General features: G+C 38.8%; 1 protein-coding gene across 1 annotated transcript in view; it reads right to left on the reverse strand.

Annotated features, from left to right (window-relative positions):
* The window catches only part of KIF3B (kinesin family member 3B), a 44,415-nt gene extending 26,537 nt beyond the window's left edge, over window positions 1-17,878 (reverse strand). The window contains exon 1 of the mRNA XM_043984905.1: window positions 17,603-17,878. The gene's annotated coding sequence lies outside the window, so the exon portion shown is untranslated. The remainder of the gene's footprint in view (window positions 1-17,602) is intronic.
* Window positions 17,879-20,408: the final 2,530 nt, after the last annotated feature.

Raw genomic sequence — 20,408 nt, forward strand, 5'->3', positions numbered from 1 at the left:
CCTGTTGGGTAGAATTCTAAATTGTTCTCTAGAATGGTTGGACTAGTTCACAGGTCCACCAAGACTGCTTTAGTGTACCTATTTTCCCATATCCCCTCCAGCATTTGTCATTTTCTTTTTCGGTCATCTTGCCCAATCTGATGGGTATGAAATGGTACCTCAGAGTTGTTTTAATTTTAATTTCTCTAATTTTAGTGATTTAGAGCATTTTGTGTGATTACTGATAGCTTGGATTTCTTCTGAAAACTGCCTGTTCGCATCCTCTGACCATTTATCAAATGGGGAACACACAAAAGGTACTTAATATTTGTTAAAATGACTAGTTCCCTTATAGCTTTTCCTCAAAAAACTACAGAACAAGTGTGGACTTGATTCTAAATGACAAATGACCCTTTGATTTAACAGTTTGGGGGTTTTTGGTTTTTGCGTAGCAATGAGGGTTAAGTGACTTCCCCAGGGTCACACAGCTAGTAAGTGTGTCAAGTGTCTGAGGTAGGATTTGAACTCAGGTCCTCCTGAATCCAGGGCCAGTACTTTATCCACTGCACCACCTAGCTGACCCTGATTTAACAGTTTTTGTGACAATTTTATTAAGGAAATTTTGCAGTTCACAGCTAAGATCTTGACATGAAAGAAAAAGCTAGAAGAGTTGAGAGTGTATATTGATACACCCATATCCCAGAGCTTAATGTACTTTTGAATTATTCCCTCATATAACTGCTTACCAATGGTGTGAGTGAGACATGAAGATTGCAGTTTCCAAAACCTGGCTTAAACCTTAGGTTATAAGATATCCAATGAATACAGTCTGAAAAGCATTGCAACATTCAGGCATAAAAATAAAGCAACTACCTAATAATAAGGCCCAAGTCAGCTCCTCCTAGGCCTCACAGGGTGTTCTCTAGGGGAGCTCTTGTTTCTACTCTAGGTCCACTTGAATCACTAACATCATTATTGTATTTCACAACATCCTTTAATTGTTTCTAAATATCTTGTGTTTTCCCTCCATGTTTTTGATGCTTGTGCTGAACTGGAACAACAACTCCTAATCCTGTGGTCTCTAGTGAGTTTAAGATTTGCCAAGAAATTCTCAATATAAAACAAACCATGATTCATTTTGATTTGTGTATGACTGCTATATGAAAACTTTGGGGAGAGGGAACAATGTGGTATCATGGAAAAAAACACTGGTGTGAGAAACAGGGGACCTGGCTTCTAGTCCTGGACAATTAATTCAGCATCACCTTGGCCAAATCATTCCGCATGACTGGCTCAGTTTCCCCAGCTATAAAATTATAAGGTTGGCTAAAGGGGTAATGAAAGTTCCCTTCTAGCTCTAAAATTCTAACAATGTCTTTGTATCTTCTCAGAGGCAAGCACACTGCTCTATAAAGAGTGGGTTCTTGATAAATGTGTGTTGAATGAATGTATGTTGAATAAATAATCTTACAGAAGGGAATTAACCCAGATTCTTACTCCCTAAGAATACAGATTATTTGAACAAGAAGGATACTTAGAATATAGAATGTTTAGTCCCCAATACAACCAATAGTATTTGAGCTTAAGTAAGCAAATCTTGGGAAGGCAGGATATTTCTTTTGAAAGAAACTTCTAAAGGTCATTAACAAAAATATAACCAGCTAAAAGCCTGCCCTGAATTCAAATAGCTCACTTCATTTGAGCAAATGAACAAGCAAACAATGAAAGCATTTATTTGGAAACAAAAAGAAACCCTCTTTTGTATCTACTTTTGAAATACTGTACATTCATAAAAAATGAAAGGCTAGAGAAAACCTCTGATTCAAGATCAGTATAGGCCCAGGCTCTCACTCCCTCTACTGATCCAACTGCACTGAGAAAGTCACTCATACAGAAAAGACAGATATTTCTCTTTCTAACACATCAGCCGTGGGAGGGAATGAATGAAAAGGTAGATATTTACCTTCTTAACAAAAACTCCTCTCTGACCAACGCCATTTTCATTTTATTTAAATTACATATCAATTGGGTCTGAAGCTTCATCTAAGTCTGTATTTATATAGCACCCTGCGCAGAGTTGACATTCAAACATATAATGAGTAATAAATGATCATGTGAATCACAGAATGTCAGAGATGGAAAAGAGTGTAGAACACAGAATGTTAGAAAACAATGTTAGAGTTGAAAGGAACCTTAGAAAATAGAGCACAAAATATTAGCTTGAAAAGACTTTTGAGGTCACTCCTCCAACACGAGTTTATTCCCCTCATGTAACAGAAGAAAGCGATCCAGAGATGAAAAATGATTTGTCCCAAATTCCAATTTGTCAACAATAAGGTTAAGACTGGGGCAGCTAGGTGATGCAATGGATAGAGCACCGGCCCTGGAGTCAGGAGTACCTGAGTTCAAATCCAGCCTCAGACACTTGACACTTACTAGCTGTGTGACAATTGCCTCACTAAAAAAAAAAAAAAAAAGACTGGGGCAGCTAGGTGGCACAGTAGATAAAGCACTGGTCCTGGATTCAGGAGGACCTGAGTTCAAAATCAGGCCTCAGACACTTGACACTTACTAGTTGTGTGACCCTGGGCAAGTCACTTAACCCTCATTGCCCTGCAAACAAACAACAACAACAAAAACAACAACAAAAAACAATAAGGTTAAGACTAAACTAAAAAATTCAGGTCTTTACTATTTGGTTTATATCCCTAAGACATCCCCAAAAGAGAAAAAGACCTATTTGTACAAAAATATTTATATCAGCTCTTTTTGTGGTGGCTAAGAATTGGAAATCAAAGGAATGCCCATCAATTGGGGAATGGCTAATCAAGGTGTGGTATATGACTGTGATGAAATGTTATTGTGCTCTGTAACAATTGGAATGACGCCACCTGCTGGATACTTACTGTAGAAGAGTTCTGCCCATGAAGGGAAGGTCTTTGAGGGCAAGACCAGGAGTCAGGAAGTGACACGGGCTAGTGGGAGGAGGAAGGAAGAGACTGGCGCTCAGTCTCGCTCTCTTTCCTCTGGACTCTGGTGGAGAAGGGAGCTAAAAATGTGCTCTCCCTTTAATAGATAGAAATCTAGGCCTTTCTCTCTCTCTTTACCAAATTCTTGTTTTCCTTAATAAATGCTTAAAAGCCTAACTCTTGCTAAAGCTTATAATTTATTGGCGACCACTCATTAGATATTTTAGACAGTTTAGCTAGAATTTTAGCCCTTTAACTGCTAAGTACTGGTGTACTGGCTGTGTTTTCCCTTTAAATTTTTTCGAATGGACCTTTTAAACTCCCTAATTACCCTATTTTTTATTTTAGTCTGTTTAACCAGACAAATGGGAGATAAGATCATGTTAATGCTTTGTTTTTGTGGATTTTCTATTTTTCTTTTTATTTTTGTTAAAAGAGCCAGCAACTTACTCACACAAGGAAATATCTCTCCCTCTCCCAACCATGCTTTTTCAGAGAAACCTGAAGAGATTCCTGCAGCTTTTCCCAGTTCCAACACTAATTGTTGCTCTAATTTTGCATGCCTGGAGACAATGACCCACCCTCTAGAAGCTTTTAATCCCCTAGCACCTGGAGGCAAAGTGGGGGAAGAGGAATCCAGGCCTGAGTTCAAAATCAAGTCTGATTCAAATTGTGCTGGTCCCTCCCCTCCTCTCCAGACCCCACCCTCTACTCCTCCCATGGCCAAGCCCATTGCTTCCCCAGCCCGGGAAGTCCAAAGATCTAATGCTCATGCGCAACTTTCTCTAACTACATTTGCAGCTTCAGGCTCAGCCCTTCCCCAGCCTGGCTGTGCTTCTGAAACAACCTTAGAAAACCCTTTAAATTCCAGATATGCTCGTTTTGTTCTTAATTTTGCTAACCTGCTTTTGTCTTTAATTAGTAATCTTATAAAGCATTTGTATGGTGAAAAGGCTGACAGACAATATAGAGGGGTTAAAGAAGAAAAACTTAAGCCGAATAAGAATGACAATCATCAACATAGTTCAAGACTCCGATTCTTTTGCCATGGAAGGGTATATATTTTACAGAAATGTAGAAGTAAGCAGCAAGGTATTGATATGAGTATTGGGGATTTTAGATATCGGAATCAAAAGTGTTCTGAATTCACTCAGAGTAATAGTATCAGTTCAGAGGTTACATAGGATTTCTATGCTATTATATATACATTTTGAAATTAATGGTATGGGTTTATTTTCGTAGAGATTTTCATGCATTTGAGATTGTGTTTTATACTTAGTTTCTAAAACAAAGAGAATATTTGTAAAAGCTTTTTATAGTCATGTGGTCCAGTTTATATTTTATAATACTCTTATTGATATTAAGTTCATATTCATTTAGATTTCCCTAGTTTGAATTTCATTGTCTTTTATTGTTCCACGTGTATCTTCTTCTATTCATTCATCTATCTAATTTTGAAACATGGTTTTGATTTCATAATACAATGTTAATTCTAGGAGTATTGTGCTCCCATATTCTGAGTTGTTTGTTTTTGTTATTTTTTCTCAACTGATTATTTGATCAAACTCTTTAAAGCATTTCCCTGGCAAATTGGTTGCCATGGCAAGTATAAATTGATTCTAGAAGTATTATTTTTGATAAGCATATTCCAAAAAAAAAAAAAAGAGGGGAACATTTGTAAAAGTTTTCTTTTTTTCAAAAAAAAAGTTTTCTTTGAGATTCTGTTGTGCTTTAACTTATATTTAAATATGTTCAGATTTTTCACAAAAGTAATTGTATACTAAGTAAAAAAAAGGTATTATTTGAAATTGTTGCATAATTATATATTATATTCTGAGTCAAGATGTATTCACATTTTTTGCAATCATTTATTATCCTCAATTTTTAAATCCATATGAGACTTGGATTATGGGAACTTATCATTTAAGACACTAATTGCCTTTATTCTGAGTTATCAGATGCCAGTTGGCCAAGATGCCATCCAATCACAAGAGGAATACATGCAAGAGCAGACACTGAACTGTCACATGAGGGGAGACATGCATGAAGTCAAGGTATGGCCGAGGGAACGGCTTTTGACTAATGTTGAGGTTGGATTCTCTTGGTTTAATATTTTATTTTATTTTTCCCCACAATATTGTACAGATGGCTGGAAGTATTCATCCCACCCATCTCACTTCTACACCTGGCTTCTATGCTCCCTCCTATATGCCTGATGCCATGGACATCTCAATCCCATGCATCTGATTAAGTCTGACTCAGTTTCCTCCAATATGTTCGGTGGCATGGACATATATTCCATCCATCTATTTTAAGCCTGGCATACTGTATGGGCAGTACATATTGCTCAAGTGTGGGAATGCTCATATCCCATCATTTCTCTGTTCTTTTATGGTAACCCCCATAATTATCTCAGGTGTCATGATAAATAACAGTGTTGAATTTGGCCTTGACATCTGTTATTAATTATATTAGATTTTAAAATTTCTCATAATGGCATGAGGATAATTAGGCAGATGATGCAAAAAGTGATGAAACAAAGATAAAAAATTATTTTTAATAATTAATATCGCAGCAATTGTCTTCTCAATTACCCTCCATAAGGGGGGGACTATAGTAATATTATAATTTTAAAGAATGGTTCAATTTTTGTTTTATTATATGTTTCATGTGTAACAACTAAGATTCTGAATTCCCTTAGACATGTTTTTGAGAACTTTCATTGTTTGATTTGATTATTGACAAAGCTATTTTAAAGTTGTGTTAAGCTCAATTTTGTAGGAAATTTTCCTGGCTGATTACCAGCATCCACACATCAACCCCTGAAAAGACTTCCATTCCATGACTACACCTAGAGGACATCTGAGAAAAGACTTTCAGAGACTTTAAATGAACAGTTTTGATTTGTTGTTTTTTTTCTCTTTCTGTTATAATATACACCATCTGTAACATGTATTCTCTGCAGAGGCCCTCCCTTTGCAGGACTAATGTCAAAGCGTCGGTTCATGAGGACAAAAAAAAATCGCCCCTCTGGACAAAACTTTCCTCTCTTCCTTTTCTATATTGTTGTTCACCTATTATTAGTTAGCAATAGTTATTATATTCTTTTTACTGTTCCGTCAAGGAAACATTTTGTTTCTTGAGGAACAACAGGGGGGACTGTAACAATTGGAATGACGCCACCTGCTGGATACTTACTGTAGAAGAGTTCTGCCCATGAAGGGAAGGTCTTTGAGGGCAAGACCAGGAGTCAGGAAGTGACACGGGCTAGTGGGAGGAGGAAGGAAGAGACTGGCGCTCAGTCTCGCTCTCTTTCCTCTGGACTCTGGTGGAGAAGGGAGCTAAAAATGTGCTCTCCCTTTAATAGATAGAAATCTAGGCCTTTCTCTCTCTCTTTACCAAATTCTTGTTTTCCTTAATAAATGCTTAAAAGCCTAACTCTTGCTAAAGCTTATAATTTATTGGCGACCACTCATTAGATATTTTAGACAGCTCTAAGAAATGACAAGCAGGACAATTTCAGAAGGGCCTGGAAAGACTTATATGAACTGATGTATAGTGAAGTGAGCAGAACCAGGAGAACATTGTGCACAGCGACAGAAATAGTGTTTGATGAAGAAATGTGAATGACTTAACTATTCTCAGCAATACAATGATCCAAGACAATCCCAAAGGGCTAATGATAAAGCATACTATCCACCTCCAAAGAAAGAACTGATATTGACTGAACACAGACTGAAGCATGCTTTTTTCACTCTTTCATTTTTTTCTTTTATTCAAGTTTTCTTGTACAAAATGACTAATATGGTAATGTTTTACATAATTGACATGTGTAACCTGTAACTGATTGGTTACCACCTCAGAGAAGGGAATGGGGAGGAAGGGAAGGAAGGATAGGATCTGGAATTCAAAACTTTATATAAAAATGTTTATTATTATTTTTTTTAAATTCAAGTCTTCTTATTCCTAGTATTCTGCTTTATTATATCATGATATTTCGCTAATAAGGATAATCCTAAAACCCCAAATTAACCTAGACATTTTTTTCAAATTCTGCCTTCCTGAGCTTGTTATAGAACCTCAAAGCATTTTGTATTTATTTATTTATTCTTGGCGGTGCAATGAGGGTTAAGTGACTTGCCCAGAGTCACACAGCTAGTAAGTGTCAAGTGTCTAAGGCCAGATTTGAAATCAGGTCCTCCTGAATCCAGGGCTGGTGCTTTATCCACTGTGCCACCTAGCTGCCCCCTCAAAGCATTTTGTAAACCACAAATCACTATACAAATGCGAACCATTATAATTTAAAACATGGTATTTATTAACATATATTAATTAAGCAAATTTTCTTAAAGAGAAATTATTCACCAAAGCTAGTTGCTTTATATATTTCATTCTTCGATAAACTAGCTAGTAGCTCTAAAAAAGGTAGTATAGAATTTTCATATAATATATATATATACACAGACAGACAGACATATACATACAGACACATCTATACAAAATAATTATAAATTGGCATTTCATTATCTCAGGATTTACCCCAAATGGGACCAAAACATCTTTTTTAAAATTCCCTGAAATGAAACCTTATTAAAACTAGTATTCTACTGCTTAGTATTCCCACATCACTATCCTTAAGTCTAATTCTGACTCCTTTATTTACTAGACATCTCTGTGACCTTGAATATCTCTGAGCCTCAATTTTCCCATCTGCAATATGAAGAAGATAATACCTGTCCTAACTACAGTATCTCAAAGGCCTAATGTGAGAATCCAATGAAATAAGGGATATAAAGCTCTCTGCACCCTTAAAGCACTACCTAAATATTCGCTATCATTATTACTGAGTCTCCAACTAACATGAATCTCTTTCACTTGTCCACTGTATTATTTAATCTCTGTCATTTAAAAGCCAGTGTTCCAACACAAATTCTATTTATGACATAAGAAAAGACTTTCCTCTTTCTGTCTGAAAAACAAAATCACAACCATAGATTTTTTTTGTTTTGGTTTGGTTTGAGGTTTTTTACATTCTTTTTTTAAATTCAATTTTATTTTATTTTCAGTTCCAAATTTTCTCCCTCCAATTCTCCCTCCCTCATTCATTGTCTAATACCATTGAGTCATTTAAAATAAATAAGCCAACGTGCACATGTCTAAATACAGAACACTATCATTAACTTGTTCCAAATTGGTCTAACAAAGTAGAGACAGATACAGTACTGCAATCAGAGTGGGAGGCTTAAAAAAACAAATTTCAAGCAGCAGTGCAGATGTGCACTGGAGATGAGCTAAGCTGATTAGAACACATGCTAACTGCCAAAAAAAACCCAAAAAAACGCTTTATTAGCCCCACCCAAGAAGGTCTGGGAAGAGAAAATGAAGTCACTAATGAAGAAAATGCCACCCTACTATTCATTTTGTAGATATTTTAACAATCATCATTCGCATTTCTACAAGGCTTTAAGGTTTACAAAGCACTTGAATACATGAAGTCAACAACTATGTGAGGTAGCCAGGTTTATTATCCTCACCGTACCAATAAGGAAACAGGCTCAGAGATCTCAGCATCATTTAAGTAGCAGAATTAAGAGCTGAACCCTGGTGTTCTGACTAAATACAATGAATGATCTTTCTACTGCACTAAGCTTATCTACTTACCAGGTAAACCAAATAATATGTCTGAAAAGAATTCAACATTCACGGTCACAAAATCAAAGAACTAAAAGAGATCTCAGATAATCAGACGATACATAAGGAAACTGAAGCCCAGAAAGGGTAAGGGTATCCAAGGTTACACACCTAGTTAGTGACAAAACTATGAATAAAACTAACCCTGAAAACAAGAGCTTCAACTGTGGCATCTTTTGCGGGGGGGGGGGGGGGGGGGGGGGGGTGCTGTTAACTAAAACAAGTACAACTGGTAAACTGTCCTAAAATTGTGGGTATGGTAAAAAGATGGCAAGACTTGGAGTCAAAAAGCCTCAAGTTCCAGATTGCTACCTACTACTACTAGCTGTGTGTCATTTGACACTTAATTAATCTCTCTAGGCCTCAATTTCTTTATCTATAAAATAGAAAGGTTGGCAGTGAAGGTCCTGGAAAAAAGATAATGAAAGATACCTCCTCCCTCAAGGGAAGAATCAAAAGGGACTACTATGCCAGAATATTGTCAGCCATGGTCTCTATGGATGGTTTTGCTTATTTTTCTTTGTCACAACAAAGAATTCACTCTGGAGAGGGTAAGGTTGTGTAACGATTGGAATAACGCCACCTGCTGGATACTTACTGTAGAAGAGTTCTGCCCATGAAGGGAAGGTCTTTGAGGGCAAGACCAGGAGTCAGGAAGTGACGCGGACTAGTGGGAGGAGGAAGGAAGAGACGGGCGCTCGGTCTCACGCTCTTTCCTGGGGACGCTGGTGGAGAAGGGAGCTAAAAATGTGCTCTCCCTTTAATAGATAGAAATCTAGGCCTTTTTCTCTCTCTTTACCAAATTCTTATTCTCCTTAATAAATGCTTAAAAGTCTAACTCTTGCTAAAGCTTATAATTTATTGGCGACCACTCATTAGATATTTTAGACAGACTAGCTAGAATTTTAGCCCTTAACAGATGGTGACCACGAAGGGATAAGCTGAACCTCACTTCTGATCTTCCGGTTGGGTAAGAAATTTCCCCTACCCTTTAAACTGCTAAGTACTGGCGCACTGGCTGTGTTTTCCCTTTAAATTTTTTCGAATGGACCTTTTAAACTCCCTAATTACCCTATTTTTGATTTTAGTCTGTTTAACCAGACAAATGGGAGATAAGATCATGTTAATGCTTTGTTTTTGTGGATTTTCTATTTTTCTTTTTATTTTTGTTAAAAGAGCCAGCAACTTACTCACACAAGGAAATATCTCTCCCTCTCCCAACCATGCTTTTTCAGAGAAACCTGAAGAGATTCCTGCAGCTTTTCCCAATTCTAACACTAATTGTTGCTCTAATTTTGCATGCCTGGAGGCAATGACCCACCCTCTAGAAGCTTTTAATCCCCTAGCACCTGGAGGCAAAGTGGGGGAAGAGGAATCCAGGCCTGAGTTCAAAATCAAATCTGATTCAAATTGTGCTGGTCCCTCCCCTCCTCTCCAGACCCCACCCTCTACTCCTCCCATGGCCAAGCCCATTGCTTCCCCTGCCTGGGAAGTCCAGAGAACTGATGCGCATGCTCAACTTTCTCTAACTACATTTGCAGCTTCAGGCTCAACTCTTCCCCAGCCTGGCTGTGCTTCTGAGACAACCTTAGAAAGCCCTTTAAATTCCAGATATGCTTGTTTTGTTCATAATTTTGCTAACCTGCTTTTGTCTTTAATTAGTAATCTTATAAAGCATTTGTATGGTGAAAAGCCCGACAGACAATATAGAGGGGTTAAAGAAGAAAAACTTAAGCTGAATAAGAATGACAATCAACATAGTTCAAGACTCTGCTTCTTTTGCCATGGAAGGGTATATATTTTACAGAAATGTAGAAGTCAGCAGCAAGGTATTGATATGAGTATTGGGGATTTTAGATATCGGAATCAAAAGTGTTCTGAATTCACTCAGAGTAATAATGTCAGTTCAGAGGTTACATAGGATTTCTATGCTATTACACATACATTTTGAAATTAATGGTATGGGTTTATTTTCGTAGAGATTTTCATGCATTTGAGATTGTGTTTTATACTTAGTTTCTAAAACAAAGAGAATATTTGTAAAAGCTTTTTATAGACATGTGATCAAGTTTATATTTTATAATACTCTTATTGATATTAAGTTCATATTCATTTAGATTTCCTTAGTTTGAATTTCACTGTATTTTATTGTTCAATGTGTATTTTCTTCTATTCATTTGTCTATCTAATTTTGAAACATTGCAAGATGGTTTTGATTTTATTATACAATGTTAATTCTAGGAGTATTGTGCTCCCATATTCTGAGTTGTTTGTTTTTGTTATTTTTTCTCAACTGATTATTTGATCAAACTCTTTAAAGCATTTCCCTGGCAAATTGGTTGCCATGGCAAGTGTAAATTGATTCTAGAAGTATTATTTTTGATAAGCATATTCCCAAAAAAAAAAAAAAAAAGAGGGGAACATTTGTAAAAGTTTTCTTTTTTCAAAAAAAAGTTCTTTGAGATTCTGTTGTGCTTTAACTTGTATTTAAGTATGTTCTGATTTTTCACAAAAGTAATTGTATACTAAGTAAAAAAAAAAGGGGTATTATTTGAAATTGTTGCATAATTATATATTGTGTTCTGAGTCAAGATGTATTCACATTTTTGCAATCATTTATTATCCTCAATTTTTAAATCCATATGAGACTTGGATTATGGGAACTTATCATTTAAGACATTAATTGCCTTTATTCTGAGTTATCAGATGCCAGTTGGCCAAGATGCCATCCAATCACAAGAGGAATACATGCAAGAGCAGACACTGAACTGTCACATGAGGGGAGACATGCATGAAGTCAAGGTATGGCTGAGGGAACGGCTTTTGACAAATGTTGAGGTTGGATTCTCTTGGTTTAATATTTTATTCTCTTTTTCCCCACAATATTGTACAGATGGCTGGAAGTATTCATCCCACCCATCTCACTTCTACACCTGGCTTCTATGCTCCCTCCTATATGCCTGATGCCATGGACATCTCAATCCCATGCATCTGATTAAGTCTGACTCAGTTTCTTCCAATATGTTCGGTGGCATGGACATATATTCCATCCACCTATTTTAAGCCTGGCATACTGTATGGGCAGTACATATTGCTCAAGTGTGGGAATGCTCATATCCCATCATTTCTCTGTTCTTTTATGGTAACCCCCATAATTATCTCAGGTGTCATGATAAATACAGTGTTGAATTTGGCCTTGACACCTGTTACCAATTATATTAGATTTTTTAATTTCTCATGATGGCATGAGGATAATTAGGCAGATGATGCAAAAAGTGATGAAACAAAGATAAAAATTATTTTTAAAAATTAATATCGCAGCAATTGTCTTCTCAATTACCCTCCATAAGGAGGGACTATAGTAATACTATAATTTTAAAGAATGTTTCAATTTTTGTTTTATTATATGTTTCATGTGTAACAACTAAGATTCTGAATTCCCTTAGACATGTTTTTGAGAACTTTCATTGTTTGATTTGATTATTGACAAAGCTATTTTAAAGTTGTGTTAAGCTCAATTTTGTAGGAAATTTTCCTGGCTGATTACCAGCATCCACACATCAACCCCTGAAAAGACTTCCATTCCATGACTACACCTAGAGGACATCTGAGAAAAGACTTTCAGAGACTTTAAATGAACAGTTTTGATTTGTTGTTTTTGTTGTTTTTTTTCTCTTTCTGTTATAATATACACCATCTGTAACATGTATTCTCTGCAGAGGCCCTCCCTTTGCAAGACTAATGTCAAAGCGTCGGTTCATGAGGAAAAAAAAAAATCGCCCCTCTGGACAAAACTTTCCTCTCTTCCTTTTCTATATTGTTGTTCACATATTATTAGTTAGCAATAGTTATTATATTCTTTTTACTGTTCCGTCAAGGAAACATTTTGTTTCTTGAGGAACAACAGGGGGGACTGTAACGATTGGAATAACGCCACCTGCTGGATACTTACTGTAGAAGAGTTCTGCCCATGAAGGGAAGGTCTTTGAGGGCAAGACCAGGAGTCAGGAAGTGACGCGGACTAGTGGGAGGAGGAAGGAAGAGACGGGCGCTCGGTCTCACGCTCTTTCCTGGGGACGCTGGTGGAGAAGGGAGCTAAAAATGTGCTCTCCCTTTAATAGATAGAAATCTAGGCCTTTTTCTCTCTCTTTACCAAATTCTTATTCTCCTTAATAAATGCTTAAAAGTCTAACTCTTGCTAAAGCTTATAATTTATTGGCGACCACTCATTAGATATTTTAGACAGACTAGCTAGAATTTTAGCCCTTAACAGTTGGATGGAAAAATGACTGCAATGTAGAGACAAAAGGTATCAATAAAGCTTATCTTTAAAATAAGATATTTATAAATGAAAGAGTAGGAAACATTCTGTGAATATATGATATTTAGGTCAAGATCAATAATAATAATCCCACTGAACATATGGGAAAAACTGAGGGACTGAGAGGCTAAATAATTTGCTTACAATTGCATAACCAGCCATTGATAGTGATAAGGCTTTGGTGCTTTATGGAAGTTTTGATGCTACAATATTAACATAATGAATATCACCCCGATCAAAAAGTACTTATGAGTATTTTACATAATAGTATCTTATACTTATTAGAGTATATATGAGCTGTGACTATTCACTGAAAGGACAAACACTGAAGTTGAAGCTTAAATATTTTAGCCACACAATGAGAAGACAATACTCACTAGAAAAACCCTGATGCTGGGAAAGACTGAAGGCAAAAGGAGAAGGGGGCCACAAAGGATGAGATGGATAGATGGTGTGTCAGGAAAGCAATAAACATGAGTTTGGAGAGGCTTCAAGAGATAGTGGAGGCACACACAAAAAAAAATAAAAGAGGGGGGCAGCTAGGTTGAGCAGTGTATAAAGCACTCAGGAGGACCTGAGTTCATATCTGGCCGATGACACTTGACACTTACTAGCTGTGTGACCCTAGGCAAGTCACTTAACCCCCATTGCCCCACCAAAACAAAACAAACAAACAAAAAAAAAGATTTGGAGTCAGAAGCCTTGGATCCTTGGCTCTATGATTTATTAAGCTGTGTGACCCTGGCAGTTCAGTTTGCCTCTCTGATTCTCACTGTGCTCATCTGTAAAATGAGAAGGGCTGCACTAGATTTCTAAAGTCCCTTCTAGCTCTATCAAAATTCTGTGTTGGGGCAGCTAGGTGGCGCAGTGGATAAAGCACCGGCCCTGAATTCAGGAGGACCTGAGTTCAAATATGACCTCAGACACTAAACACTTACTAGCTGTGTGACCCCGGGCAAGTCACTTAACCCCCATTGCCCCACAAAACAAAACAAAACAAAACAAAAAAAAAGAAAAAAGAAAAAAAGAAATTAAAAAAAAATTCTGTGTTAAAGAGGACTTTCTTCCAATCAAGCCTCCCTTCAGTGTCTCATTGTATTAAGGAAGTGACTCCTAATTTCTCAAAGGCTATACCAACAGAACACAAGTTCTAGAAGGTTTTGCCAAACTAGAAAAGTAATAAACTGTGTGTCTCTCTCATAAGTGTTGAAAGACTCAGTCTCAGGAAGTTAATCATAAAATGAAACTTTTTTTGGCCACAGCAAGTCATGAAGTACCATCAACTAGCAGGAGTTCGTAACCATTTTTGCGTCCTAGACCCCTTTGGCAGTCTGGTGAAGCCTACGGACTCCTTATAACAATAATGTTTGTAGATACATAAGATAAAATACAGGAGGTCATAAAGAAAACCAATTATTTTAAATCCAATTGTCAAAATATTTTTAAAACAATTTTATGGGCCAAGGTTAAAAAACCCTGCATTAAGGCATGAGTCTACAATGGTTGGGGGAATATCCTATTGATGAAATCACCAACATTTCGGAGTATCAAACTAGGAATACTTGGCCCTGTACCAAAAGGAATGTTCTATTCCCTCGAGTCTACCAACACTTCAAATTCACTAGCAATGCTAAAGAATTACCCCTGACATAACCCAAACAGTTCTTTATTTAACTTATTTAAAATGTCACTTTTCGGGGCAGCTAGGTAGCACAGTGGATAAAGCACGGCCCTGGATTCAGGAGGACCTGAGTTCAAGTCCGGCCTCAGACACTTGACACTAGCTGTGTGACCCTGGGAAAGTCACTTGACCCTCATTGCACCACCAAAAAAAATACGAATGATGCCAAAAACCCAGGGTCAAAGCAATGACAGACAGAGAGCATCTGCCTCTCCACAGAATGGCATGGTACTCAATGGTGGGAACCAGCATTTCCTCCCTAGGCTCCATGTAGAAGACTTTAATCCATTGTCACTTAGTCCAATTCAGAATTTTCTAATTATAAACTAAAAAGAATAATATTTCATTGGATTCTAGAATTCAAAGGGACCAGAGAGAGATCATCTAGTCCTATTCCTACCTGAAGCATGAATCCTTTCTAGAACATCTCCAGTCTGAAGTCAACTGGGCTGTGCTTGAATATCTCTTGCAATGAGGACTTCTAGTTCCCAAAGGAGACCAGTCCACTGTTGGAGAGCTCTAATTGTTAGGAAGATCTTCTTTATATTAAACCAAATCTGCCTTCCTAGAATTTCCACCTGCTAATAATAATTCTGCTTGGAATAAGTATAATAAATCTAATTGCTCTTTCACGTGATAGTCCTTCATATAATTGAAGATAGTAATATGTATTCCTTAAATTTCCCTTCTCCAAGTTCACTATTTCTAGATTCGTAAACATTCCTCACATTACATCATTTTAAAACACCTCCCCTTTCCATTACCTTGTTCATCTTTCTCTACACATGCTCAGTTTGCCAATGTCCCACATAAAATGTGGTCCCCTGAATTGAACACAATATTCTAATTCAACAAATATTAAACACTTGTTCTGACCCATACATTGTATAGGGCACTAGGACTACAAAAATGAATAGTGCTAGACACTGCTCTCAAGGAACTTACTTTCTATATATTCTATTTTAGAAGTAGCTGGACACTGGACAATATCACTATCATCTACCTCATGGATTCTGGCCACTATACTTGTTACTATAGCCCAAGAATGCATTAGGGGTTTTTTTGTGGGGTTTTTTTGCTGGGCAATGGGGGTTAAGTGACTTGCCCAGGGTCACACAGCTAGTAAGTCAAGTGTCTGAGGCCGGATTTGAACTCAGGTCCTCCTGAATCCAAGGCCGGTGCTTTATCCACTGTGCCACCTAGCCGCCCCATGCATTAGGTTTTTTAACTAACACTGAAATTGTGGTCAACCCAAAACCCTAGTGTTCATTTGTTCGTTTTTCACATGAGCTGCTGCCTAAATAGACATTATTTCCCCAATCTGTAGTCACGTTAGATAAGGAGATAATTTCATGAAACCATCATACTTGTCATTTTACAAGTAGGAAAACTGAAATGCAGAAAGAAGCACCTCCCCCAAGGAGGCAATGCAATATAATAAAAAGAATACTGGACTTGGAATCAGAAGATTTCAATCTCAATTCTGCCTTTGACACTTATTAGGCACATGACCCGTGAGAAAGTCACTTAACTTTCCAGAGTCTTTTCTCATCTGTAAGATAAGGATAATACTTATTTTACAGAGTTGCTATGGAGATCAAATGAGATAGTACCGGTAAAACATTTTGCAGACCTTAAAATGCTATGTAAATGTCAGTTATCATGACTACAAGGAAAGCCAGGAAGCAAGCATACACTTTTAATTTTTATATATAGGTAATTCTTGGGAAGGTCTCATGTACAATCCAAGTGTTCCAATGACCAATAAACACGTGTTGATAGAAATAATATCTATTTCTATAACACTTTTAAGGCTTAATAAGTGCTTTCCCGATAACAACTTGTTATGGTATATAACATAAATAGGACATTATTAGCTTTGAGAGATTAAATTACTTTGTCTAATGTCATATAGTTAGTGACTGTGCTAGAGATAGATTTCAAACCCAGTTTCCCTCATTCCAAACACAGCATACTTTCTACCACAGATATTTTAGAGAAGGGCTGTGTGCTACTGGCTCTAATTCACACTCAGACATACTGAGGAAGCATCAGATACGAATTCATTCTAAGGAACAAAACCAGTTAAAATGCTAACCATTTCAAGATGGTTACCAATCTGGCTTCTTGCCACAAGGCATTACCCTTCTCTGCAGTGAGTATATATCACCATCCATACTGGCCCCTGCCTCTGCAGTATCTTCTTTGCGATAATTCCTTGCATTTATATGTGCTGTTACATCAACCATTTACTCTGTGAGGACTGGTCTTCTTATCCCCATTTTGTAGATGGGAAAAGTAAGGCTCCCAAAGTCAGAAAGCTGGTAGAAAACAGAACCAAATCTAGAACCCCGCCAAACCCTCTACTAGCAAGGGATCTCGCCATGTGACTGTATTTTCTCCTCTCCAGAACATTTAGGGGAAGCCAAGATCCCACATCAACTAAGGGACCCTACAGTCTTTTCTATCTGGATCTCATCATTATGCCCGGATAAGAGGTGTGTACGTACGTACACACACCACATCACACCACCACCACCACCCCCCCGACACACACACACACACACACACTCTCTCTCTCTCTCTCTCTCTCTCTCTTTGGCATCCATCCCCTCCTGGACAGCTCCCCCTACATCACAGCCTCCCCCACACTACCCCGACCCCCAACGCCCGCCCCCCCTCCCCCCCGCCCTGCCCTCCCTGCCAGGCCAGCTCTGGCTCCCAGCACCTGGCCTCAACAGGCCGGGTTCTCCGTCACGGGTGGGTCCCGATCGTGGTTGGCTTTTCCCCGCTTCGGGAGCAGGCTGGACCGGGAGGTCTCCTCTGGGATGGATGCTCGGCACCTCCTCCCGCTCCCCGGCCCGGAGGGAGATTCCTGGGGCGGCGGCACCGACGCCAGATCAAGAAGAAGTCGGCCCGAGGCGGCGGGATCAGGGAGAGGCCTCCCGAGAACTGACTCACCTGAGGTCGAAGCCCGGGGACGGGGCCGGACCAAGCGGTGGCTGTGGCAGCGGCGGCGGCCGGTCGCTGGGCTCAGCCATTCCCCGCTGCCCCGGATGGGGAGAGACGGCGGCGGCGCACTTCCTTAGCAACCCGTATCCTCGGCCCACTTCCTTAGCAACGAGCTACCGGCTCCCTCTACGATTTCAACCAACTTTATTGGTCGCCGGCGTTAGACAAGGCTGGACGCGCGCCCCGACGCAGGGCGAGGGACCGTGGGGCGCGGAGCTCGTCTGCTCCAAAGGGGCTTCAGAATATCTCCTCCCCCTCTTATTCCTCCTCCTCCTCCTTCCTCTCTTCTTCTCCCCCTCCTCCTCTTCTTTCCCCTCCGCTCCCCCCTCTAATTCCTCCTCCTCCCTCTCTTCCTCTCCCCGCTCCCCTTCTTATTCCTCCTCCTCCCTCTCTTCCCCTTCCCCCTCCCCTTCTTCTTTCCCCTCCTCCCCGTCTCTATCCTCCTCTCCCTCTTCCTTCATTGCGTTAATTCTCGGGGAAGTGCTGCCCGGGAGATAGATGCAGAGAGATGCGATGAGCGCTGCTCGATACCTATCCTTGCCCCAGCACTAGCGTGCTGTGTGACCTCGGGCCGCTGTGTGACCTCGGGCCGGGCCCTTGCTCTCTCACATGGCATCTTGTTAGGTACAACCTATTCTTTCCTGTCCCCTTCCCCTACGCAGCAGACCTCTTGTATCAAAGATACAGCAGGAGTTTACCTAGAGCATCTGAGACATCCTTCTAACAGCATATGCAACATTCCACATGCATAACCCTACATCTCTCAAACAAAAGTGGGGAAATGCTTTAAAAAAATCCTCTTCTCTAAGACCAACATTGAGTTTCGAGTTTTGTCCTTCTATTGTCACTGTTGTAATCTGTACCTATATAATTTTCCTAATTGTATTTATTTAACCCAGCTTCAGTCCATGTGAATTTTGTTTCTCTGAATTTTTCAAATTTATCATCTCTTGTATTACAACGTGCCATTATATCCTTGTACTATCACAATTCCATTGATCATTGCCCAGTTGAAAGGTATCACTCCGAAAACTAATTGTTAAATACAGCCCTATGATATGAATATACCCACATTCTTGGGACAATTACCAGATCCCAAGGGAGGCCACTGCCAGAATGTTCTTTTTTTTTAATAGTATTTTATTTTATTTTTTTCCAATTACATGTAAATATAGTTTTCAACATTCATTTTTGTAAGATTTTGAGTTCCAAATTTTTCTCCCACCCTCCCAAAGCCAGCAAACAATCTGATACAGGTTTTATATTACAATCATGTTAAACATATGTCCACATTACTCATGTTGTAAGAGAAGAATCAAAACAAAAGAGGAAAAAAACACAAGAAGAAACAACAACAACAAAAAAGTTAAAAATAGTATGGTTCAATCTGCATTCAGACTCCACAGTTCTTTTTCTGGATTTGAAGAGCATTTTCCATCATGAGTCTTTTGGCATTGTCTTGGATCATTGTATTGCTGAGAAGAGCTAAGTCTATCACAGCAGAACATTCTTTTCTAAACCAATGTCTAATTCTCTTTTGCCACATGTGGGAACCCTGAGGTCTCAGGGAACAGAGTGGAAGAACAGCAGTTGAGCCACTAAGAAGATCTCTCTTCTGATATACCAATATCCACGCAGTCTTCAAAGACCCTAAAGTAGGGATTTGTGGTTGTTGTTCAGTCATATCTGACTGTTCATGACCCCTTTTGGGGTTTTCTTGGCAAAGATGCTGGAGTGGTTTGCTATTTCCTTCTCCAGCTCATTTTACAGATGATAACTTTGAGACAAACAGGGTTAAGTGACTTGCCCAAAGTCACATAGCTGAGTAAGTATTTAAGACTAGATTTGGGGCAGCTAGGTTGCACAGTGGATAGAGCACCGGCCCTGGAGTCAGGAGTACCTGAGTTCAAATCCGGCCTCAGACACTTAACACTTACTAGCTGTGTGACCCTGGGCAAGTCACTTAACCCCAATTGCCTCACTAAAAAAAAAAAAAAAGACTAGATTTGAATTCAGGTCTTCCTGACTCCAGGTCCAGTGTTCTATTCACATAGCTGCCAAAAAAAAAAAAGATGGGAATTAGGACCTCTGAATTCTAGCCCTCTACCACCAACTTGCTTTGTAGCCAACTCAGTTCCTCTCTCAAGGCCTCAGTTTCCCTATTTGTAAAATGGCAGGGCTGAGCTAGACGATATCTAGAGTCCCTTCCGGTGTTAACATTCCATATTCTCTGAGTTCAAACCCTGCCTCAGACACTTAACACTTACTAGCTGTGTGACCCTGGGCAAGTCACTTAACCCCAACTGCCTCACTAAAACCAAAACAAAACAAAACAAAAAATATTCCATATTCTCTGTTCTAAGGTCCCTTTCATCTGAAACATTCTAGTTCTGTATTCCAAGATGCCTTCTACCTCTATATACCATGATTGTATGGCACATTCAATGTTACTGTGAAGTCCAAAAGTATGGTGGGATACAGAAAATGTAGACCTTTGTGGCTAAAGATGAGGGTAGAGCTATTGACTTAAAAAAAAAAAAAGCAACTGTTTTGATGACAATTCAATATCACTGAAGAGAAAGTGGTAAGGTTAAATGATGTTAGAGGTAAGACTTCTAAATAAATGATTACTAAATCAGGAACTATAAAAGAAATTGTATCTCAAAGCATCTTTAAAAAATAAAATAAAATGATCACATTAATGGAACTTGGATGGAGGCCCAAGCCCCCAGTTCTGCTTGATGGGTCTGTTCTG

The sequence above is a fragment of the Dromiciops gliroides genome, chromosome 2 (genome assembly GCF_019393635.1).
Source record: "Dromiciops gliroides isolate mDroGli1 chromosome 2, mDroGli1.pri, whole genome shotgun sequence".
Lineage (NCBI taxonomy): Eukaryota > Metazoa > Chordata > Mammalia > Microbiotheria > Microbiotheriidae > Dromiciops > Dromiciops gliroides.